We start from the raw sequence: 6,955 nt of genomic DNA on the forward strand, positions 1-6,955 counted from the left end.
GCCCCTCCCCTGTTCATGCTCTGTCTCTCTCTGTCCCAAAAATAAATAAAAACGTTGAAAAAAAATTAAAAAAAAAACAAAAAACAAACAAACCTCTTTCAACTTAACAATAAAAAGACAACCCAATTTTAAAATAGGCCAAGTATTTGAACAGACGTTTCTGCAAAGGAGATACATGGATGACCAATAAATGCACAAAAAGATGTTCAGTATGAGCTCTCAAGAAAGGCCAATCAGAACCACAAAAAGATATATTCACACGCCCTAGGGTGGCTATCATGAAATAGACAGTTAATAGCAAGTGCTGATGAGGACACAGAAAAATTGGAATCTTCACTTATTGCTAGGGGGAAATCTAAAATTATGCAGCTGCTGTGGAAAACAGTTTGGCAGTCCCTCAAAAGGTTACAACATAGCTACTGTATGATCCAGCAACTTTATGCTTAGGCGTCTGTACCCACGAGTATTGAAAACATATGTCCACACAAAAGCTTGCACTTGAAAGTTCATATCAGCATTACATACTACACAATCGCCAAAAGATAGAAACAACTCAAATGTCTGAGAGATGAATAAGCACAAGGTGGTACGGCCATGTGATGAGACAGTGTTCAGCCCCCCAAAAAGAATTACCAATGCCTCTGCAACACGGATAAACTCTGAAAACATTAGTCTGAGGAAAAGTAGCCGGACACAAAAGACCATGCCCCATACAATCCCATCTGTGTGAAACGCAGCACGGGCAACTCCAGAGACAAAAACAGACTGGTGGTTGCCAGAGGCTGGGGTAGGAAATTCAGGTGACTGCTAGTAGGCATGGGTTTTTTTTTTTTTTTTTTTTTTTTTTTTTTGGAGGGAGGGGGATGATGAAATGATCGAGAGTTAGATTGTCGTGGTGGTTGCACAACTCTGTGAATATGCACTTTAAAGGGCAGTTTTTATGGTAGATGAATTATATCTCAATAAAAAAAGTCTAAGAAAAAATTGTGTTTTAATGTTTTTACCATTAGTTGTAAAAAGCTGAGATTCAAACTCAAGTGTAACGAAAAGAAACACTCTACATTTTCTTAATTATAGAATGATATGATCTCTGTTCTCAAACTACAGGGAGACAGGACACCAGTCACATGAGAAAAGGCAGCTGCTATAAACTAAGCAGACTAGGATGATATTCTTGCTAAACCAAAGCCCTTGGAAAAATCCATATGCCATGCACCACGTTCCACATTCGGTAAAGGGGTTGAGGCCAGTGCATAAGTACACATCTAACAACATTTTGATGCGGGAAACCTAAGCTCTGAGTCCACCAGACCTATGCACACAAGGATAGAAACAACAACACTTACCACACAACCAGGCGTCGTACCGAGGGCTTGATAATGCGTCATCGCCCTGTATCAGAAGCAGGTGCTATCAATGCCCCGATTTTACTGACAAGGTCATTGGAATCACTTGGAGAGAAGTTGAGCTGTAAGAGAGTGATTAATGGTTCTGTGATCCAGCTCCAGAACTGGAGGTCATTAACTACTCTATACTGGGTGTGGAGTAGATGATACACCACAGCCCATGTGCATCAATCGCATATATTCACGTATATGCCCCGTGATATTCAGTTATACTCAGAGGCAAAGCCTAGTTAGAATGGCAGGGAGCTTAACTGATGCGAAGTCAAACTGCAGATGGGTCTTCTGTTCCAGAAGATTCTCACTCCACCTCATGACCCATTTCAACTGCACCTGAGTGAAGCTCTCCCAAACATTGGACACATATGTGACATTGCATCTACGCGTTTCCAAACCATACTCCCCCCTCCTGTCAGGTTTTGAGATCCTCAAGGGCATCTTCTTCTTTGAGAATATCTGGTTGATAAAATTATCGAAAGGTTACATGTCTTGTTTTAAATTCTGCCTCTGCCACGAACCGTTGCTATGTCACAGGGAGCCTGAGCTGTATTGTGACCCGTAGTTAACTTTGTGTTCCTCGGGCCGGCAGGCAAAGTGCTGATTCTTGTTCACCAACTTCGGGGGCAAATACCACAGGCCTTAATTGCAGGCTCCAGGGAACTGAGATGCTATACTGGGGTTGCTGGAGGCAGAGCCCTCCCCTTTTCAGGAGGGGGCCTGGCCCTCCCCTGCCTGCTACACCCAAGCCACAGATGGCTCACAAAGGCCAAGTGTCTGCTGTGCTGACTCACGGTGGTTCTCTGGCCAGGCGGGGACGGTCTCAGAGGGCCCAAAGGGGCCCTCTCCCTCCCGGCCATTTCCCACAGGAGCAGAGAGTAGCCAGGACCGTGTCAAGCTTTAAAAAACTGTGTGACAAACCGGAGGAAATGAGCAATGAGAGGAAAGTGAAAGTGAAAGGTGGGGGAGGGCGCCAAATTGCTCATTAATAGTCCTATTCCTTTCTTAGAGCACTCCAGACAGCAGTAAGCATTCACCCTGTAGTCTTTCTGTTTGTCGGTTTTGTGCTGTATATGTTTTTAAATTGAAGTAAAATTCACAGGCCATAAAATTAACCATTTTAAAGGTAACAATTCCGGGGCGCCTGGGTGGCTCGTTCGGTTGAGCATCTGACTTCAGTTCAGGTCATGATCTCAGGGTTCGTGAGTCGGAGCCTCCCACCCAGTCGGACTCTGTGCTGACAGATCGGAGCCTGGAGCCTGCTTCAGATTCTATGTCTCCTGCTCTCTCTGCCCCTCCCCAGCTTGTGCTCCGTCTCTCTCTCTCAAAAATAAACAAACATTAAAAACAAAAACAAAAACAAGACCCTCCAGGGATCAGACCCTACAATGAGTTATAAATGGAACAATTCAGTGGTATTTAGCCCATTCACCATGTTGTGCAACCACCACCTGTAACTATTTCCAAAACCTTTTCACCACGGCAAAAGAAGGCTTTGTACTTGTTAAACGGTCTCCATCTTCTCCCCTCCCCCCAGCCCCTGGAACCACCAATCTGCCTTCTGTGTCTATCAACTTACCTATTCAGGATATTTCACATAAAGGGAATCCTACAATACAGGACCTTCTGTGTCTGGCTTCCTTCTCTTAGCACAAAGCACATTGTAGCCTGCATCAGGACCTCATCCCTCTTCACTGCCAAATAATATTCCATTGTGTGCAGACAGCACAGTTGGTTTCTCCCTTCATATGTTGATGAACATTAGTGTGGTTTCCACCTTTTGGCTATTAAGTACTGGAGTACCTGTTTTCCATTCATTTGTGTATGTACCCAGGAGTGGAGTTGTTGGGCCACAGGGCAATTCTGTGTTGAACTTTTTGTGGAAGCACCACACTGTCTCCCACAGTGGCTGCAGCATTTGACATTTCCATCAGCAATGTGTGAAGGTCGCCCTCTATTCTTACCCTGTGCCCGTCTGTTCCTTTCCTCTTCCCTGCTTCCCAGAAAGCCAGTCCCCACAGACTTCGCTTTCCCCCTGGAGTAGAGAGATTGTGGGAGAAAAACTGCACTTCCAGTGGAAAGGCTATCATCCAGGAACACTGAGCATCAGGAGCTCCTCTGGCCTGAAGCTGTGCCCCCACTCTTGCCTTTTCCACAAATAGGACTGTGAACAGAAACAGGCAAGGACAGGCTCCCATCTCCCTGAGGCACACCCACTACAGCCATTTAGGCTACCCCCATAAAACCACCCTTCAGCGCCCTCCAACACCTTCGGCCTCGCACGGAACATTCCATTAAACCCTCTTAAACAGTCAAAGCTGAGTGCGGAAAAGAAGCATCTCTGTGTGGAAGCTGTCAGCCCTGGATCAGACCCGCGGGCTGGTCTTAACTCTTAGCTCTAGCTTAAGATCTCCGAAGACACAGCCCCTAGGCTTGTCCTGCCCAGCCCCCTCTACTAAAGAGCCTGCCTGTCTGGGCCTGGCTGGTAGCAGACATGAATGGAGAGAGGAAGAGCCTCCCTCTCCACCCACCCCCCCCCCTCGGGGTTACTGCCGGTCACAGAGCTATTTACATTTACAACAGCCCAACAGCGCCTGATCAAGCCGGAGCCAATCAGCAGCCCCCAAGCTTGTCTGACTCCGTCTGCTCCAATCAGGAGGTGCTATCCTTACAGCCTCTCTCTCTTTGAATTGCAGGCCGGCTGTCTCCTTTTTTAGGGAGGGGAGCCTGACTCAGAGCCCTGCTCTCGTAGACCTCAGTCTGCCCTTCTCAGGAATGGGGAAAAAATACCGAAAATACCGTTCAGTTGGCAAGACATCTTGCACTTTAGAAGTCGAGGAGAGTTTTACAGAGGGATGGAGAACACTGTTCCTTACCAGCACAGATCCAATGCATCTCGGCTGCGAGGAGATGTAAAGAGAGATTTTCCCCTTCCTCCCTGCCAGCCCCTCCCTACCTCAGGGCTGTCCTGATGGGCTCTTAATCTAGGGCTTGCCTTTGAGGTGATGTGAGCCTTTGCTAACCCGGAAAGGTCTGTGGGCAGAGCTCGTTTTGATCTCATTTGCAATAGTGCAAACACCTGTCGCGTACGAGGCGGCAGGGAGCAAAGAAACAGCGAAACCGACTAAATATTGGGTAGTTACCGGGTAGAGTGTTCCGGAACAGCTCAGGGGTGATGTAACCCGAGCATAAAGGAGGGGTGGGAGAGTGGGAAGGAACCATGGAAAGGAGGGCTTGATATCCGGCCTGGAAAGTTTAGGCTTGCTTCTGTAAGCGATAGGCAGCCATCAGGTGTTTTCAGGCGGGAGAGGAAAATAATCTCCATGTTTCGGAACGTTAACTGGTGGTAACCATAAAGAGCAGATCAAAGGAGGATCAGATTAGGGGCTGGAGGATTAGTTAGCAGGTCACGGAACCTAAAAACCAGGATAGTCCTAGTGGAAATGGATAGGAAGGGCACAAGCTGAGAAGCATTTTGGAGTCGCATCAATAGCATTTAATTGATTGGAAATGCGAGATAAGAGAGAGTCAAAGATGACTTTCAGGTTCCTCTCAGTGACTGCAAAGGTTAGCACCTCCACTCAGACAGAGGGCAGAGGGGGAGAAAGGGAGAGAAAGAAGCAGATTTGGGAAAAGGAATAGGAGTTCAATTTTTGACGTGTATAGCTTGAGTTACGAGAAGAATATCCACCTGAAAATAATACCCAGCAGACAGTAGGGAAGAAGGGTCTTGGAGTTCAGAAAAAAAGAGGAGATCCAAAGAGTGCATGGTGAAACTAGAAAGGAAATTGATCACCTAGGAAGGGATTACAGGTACGAAGATTCAACGACAGAATCTTGGGAAGCACCAACACTTAACAGGTAGAAAGAGGACACAGAGTTAGCGAAACAGACTAAGGAATATCAGCTATGAAAGAAATAATTCCAGGAAGAGGGAGTAGGACATTGTAAAAACTAGGTATCTGACAAAAGGACATTGGTTAAATAAATTATGAAACAATTTATTGAACTATGATGCAGACATTAAAATTACATTTTAAAACTATATGAATTGCCGTCAGAATATGTTTAATACATCTTGTTAAGAGAAACATTCAAATTAACAAATGGTACATACAAAATTATCCCATTAGAAAAGTACATATGTGGGGGAGCCTGGGTGGCTCAGTCGGTTAAGCATCCAACTTTGGCCTAGGTCATGATCACATGGTTCTTGAGTTTGAGCCCCATGTCAGGCTCTGTGCTGACAGCTCAGAGCCTGGAGCCTGCTTCGAAATCTGTGTCCCCCTCTCTCTCTGCCCCTCCTCTGCTCATGCTCTTTGTCTCTCTCTCTCTCTCTCTCTCTCTCAAAAATAAATAAACATTTTAAAAAACTAAAAAAAAATACATATGTGACTACAAAAGGGCATGAGGGCACTTTTAGGGTGATGGGGCTGTTCTGGATCTTGACCCGGGTGGTAGTTACACAGCTGTGCACAATTACGAAAATTCTCAAACTGTAATGCCTTAAAAAGAGGGGTGGGAGTGGGAACCATTGATGGTACCGTTCATGGGGTTGCTCTGGGAATTAAATGGCACAGTGCCTGGAATACCAGAAAGGCTCAGTTAGGAGAGAAGAGCAGGGTAACCCAGGACCATTGCATGGAGGAGGAGATATTGGAAACAAGGCCTAGAAGGATGAGACCACACTAGGCCCTCCAAAACAGAACCCTCCATCAACAAATACACACTCTGGCATGGGTCCAGACGAAAAAGAAAGTGGAAGAAACTGAGTGCTTTTAGGAGTACTTTCAGACTGAAAAAATGGAAGAGGGTACTTGGTATAGAAGAAGGGACTTGGTACCTAACTTAAAATATGTCGCAAAAGAGGAAACAGACCTATTGCTTATTGTTCTGGAGGGTGGGATAAAGGAGTGAAACTATGTGGGAATGAGAGTGTGGTTTGTGGGGGCCAGGGGGTGGGGCCAATTTTAAGTAAAAGTAACTTGAACGGTTATGAGGTCTAAGGAGAAGGAAGCCACCCCTCACCGGATTTGTTTGCCCTGTCAGAGGGAGATGCTGTGAGGAGGTTCCTGTATGGATGACCTCTTAGGTTCCACCTAGTTTTTGACTCTATGATTTCAAGTACATGAAAGCCCTTTCCAAAGATGATAGGAGTTAAATTTTGTTATTTTTAGTCTGTGGAATGGATGTCAACCTTGTCTCTTTTTAACTGCTTAGCCATATCCCTTCTCTTCATGATCTTAAGCACCTCTATTTAAGCTACCTTTATGACCTGGACTAGATGAGTTTAAAGTGACCATATATGGCTGATAACTACTAATTGCGTTTTTAACTAGATCTCTGGTAGCAGTTTAATTAAAGTTGACCCTTGAACAATGTAGGGGTTAGGGGCATCCAGCCCCATGCAGTAGAAAATCTGCTATAACTTTTGACTCCCCCAAAAGTTAACTAATTATAGACTACTGTTGATCAGAAGCCTTAATGATAACATAAACGTTGATTCACACATATCTTGTATGTTATATGTATTCCATACTGTATTCTTATAATCA

This window comes from Herpailurus yagouaroundi, unplaced genomic scaffold, assembly GCF_014898765.1.
Source record: "Herpailurus yagouaroundi ecotype Mexico unplaced genomic scaffold, PumYag 163, whole genome shotgun sequence".
In the NCBI taxonomy this organism is placed as follows: Eukaryota; Metazoa; Chordata; class Mammalia; order Carnivora; family Felidae; genus Herpailurus; species Herpailurus yagouaroundi.